We start from the raw sequence: 2,683 nt of genomic DNA, 5'->3' as shown, positions 1-2,683 counted from the left end.
CAGAAAACGTTGACCCAAACCCAAACCATTTAGATAATGGGGTTGAAAATAACAACCTTGACCCGACCTGCAACAGATCAGGTTGACTTGATTTCGACCAACTTAACCCGTTTATATTTTTTTTTTCGTTTGAAGGTTTTTGACGTTGATTAAATCTAATTTTTTAGGCTTTAATTTTTTGTTGTTTATTTTGTATTTACTATGAAAAATAAGAAAACATTAAATGAACTAAGATTAACTTGTACTGATTGATTTAACTCGAAATTAACACATTTAAATAAATGGGTTATACAGGTTTTTTTCAGGTTTAAAATTTTGGCCTAAACCTAACCCATTTAATAAACAGATCAAGTCGGGTCGACCCACTTAATTAACTGGGTCAAAAGACTCAACTAAAACCCACTTATTTCGGGTTAGGTTCAGGTCGGGTTAGCAGGTCGGGTCAACTTTTGCAGCCCTACTATTTGGTATATATTATTGTGTTGAAATGGCTAGAATTGAAAACAATTGTCATATGCTTGAAATTACGTGCTAAGTTCAGTTGTTTTGCCTTTTTAAACTTTTTTGCACTTTCTCGCATAAAGTAGTTCAAACCATGTTTGTTTGGCATGAAACTTGGCACACAACACTATTTGGTATATATTGTTGTGTTGAAATGGTTAGAATTGAAAACAAAAGTCATATGCTTGAAATTACGTGCTAAGTTCCTTTTTGTCTTTTTAAGCTTTTTTGGTACTTTCTTGCTTAAAGCAATTCAAACTATGTTTATTTGGCATGAAACTTGGAACACCACTAGTGGAAAAAAAAACGTATTTGCTGCTTATCATTTGCTGTGGTTTTTGTATATTCGCAGCAATAAATAAGAAAAAGAATTGGAAAAAAAACAATTAATTGTTGCGGTTTTATTGTGTGACCGCAGCAAATACTCCATTGCAACATTAATTGCTGCGGTTTTGCTAGTGACCATAGCAAATAACCCTTACACAATTGTTTAATTGCTGCGGTTATCAAGGGGGCCCGCAGCAAATACCTTTACAGCAAAACGAAAATTCAGATGAGCAGCATTAATTGCTGCGGTTGAGGCTATGGCCCGCAGCAAATAACCGTTGGAAAATAAAATTTACACAACAGTTTTACAGTAGCATAAACCCGCCATTTCTTTTTTCATAAAACTCTTCTACAACGTACACTATACACTTTGCTTCGTTCTTTCAAACCCATTGAAAAAACACTTCATCTTCATCTTCCTCTTCATCTGCTTCGTTGCTCTTCTTCATCTTCACAAACGTAACAGCCTTCTTCATCAAAGTTCTTCATCTTCATCTGCAAACTCGAAAAACGCTGTGTGTTAACAGTTTCTTCAAAGTTCTTCATCTTCTTGGTTCATAAACCCACGAAATTTAATACTTAGGTCTTGTTCATCTTCAAAACCCACGACATTAAGGTATTTTTTTCTCCTTTTAATTTGTTAAGTATTTAAGTTTTGCAAGATATTCATGAAAACACTCGAAAATTATGGCAACTGTTTGTATACTAATTTTGTTTCTCTGTTTTTCGTTGTAGATAACATAACCCACGAAATCAAGGTAATTATATTTATTTTAATAATTTGCAAGTTCATATCTTTATTGTTTAACATGTAATTTAGTAATGTAGTGAATTTTGTTTGAATTGTTATTTGCAAATGATATGTACTGTTTTGCTTTTCCTTGCAAGATATTCAATAACGTTATAATAAATTAAAACAAATACATTCTGAATTTCTTCATTGTTCATACGACTGTTGCACTTCTCTCTTTCAAACAGAAACATATTACTGCGGTTATTGCTCTTCATCTTTGTTCATCATCTACTTCATCATCATCTTTGTTCTTGTTCTTCTTCATCATTCTTGCTCTTCTTCATCATCTACTTCTTGAAACTGCTCTTCTTAAACCCAAGAAACATATTTCTTGTTAAACATACTGTTACGTTGCCCATTGTGGTTTGCTCTTCTTAAACCCACGAAAAACCCACAAAAATTCAAGGTATTTTTTCATTTTGATTTTGTAAAGTAGGTTTAAATTTGTCATACTTTATATATGAATGTGTATGTTATTGTTGTTTTTAAGTTTTAAATTTATCATATATATCATGTTTTGTTATATTTTTAAGTAATTTCTTCATTTTATTTATGAATGTGTATGTAGTTGTGGTTTTTAAGTTTTAAATTTATCATAATATTTTTTATAGTTTGTAAATTAGGTTTAATTAGGTTTGTTTATGGTTAAATGAATGAGTTGTTGATATGAATGTTAAGTTGTTGATATATCCAAGTTTATGAATGTGATTTTATTTTTATTGTTTTATATTTTGTTAATATATATGAATATTAATTATGGTTAGTACAATAAACATCATTTGGAAAGTTTAAAAAACATTGTTTTATTATTTGGGTTAATTAGGGTTAAATGAATGATTATTACTTAATTTTGTGGTTAGTTAGAGTTCGTTAATTATATATGTTTAAAAGTTGTGTATTAATTTCGTTTTGAATTAATTAATCACACTAATTAGGATGACAAAAGATCGTTCTTGGATGTATGGAAGTATCGAATCGTCGGAATTTATTGATGGCGTATTAGAATTTTGTAGTATTAGAAGGACCAATTCTGCTTTTTAGAAATCCCGTTTGTAATTATTG

Source organism: Amaranthus tricolor, chromosome 6 (assembly GCF_026212465.1).
Source record: "Amaranthus tricolor cultivar Red isolate AtriRed21 chromosome 6, ASM2621246v1, whole genome shotgun sequence".
Lineage (NCBI taxonomy): Eukaryota > Viridiplantae > Streptophyta > Magnoliopsida > Caryophyllales > Amaranthaceae > Amaranthus > Amaranthus tricolor.
Note: the sequence above shows the minus strand (reverse complement) of the source record.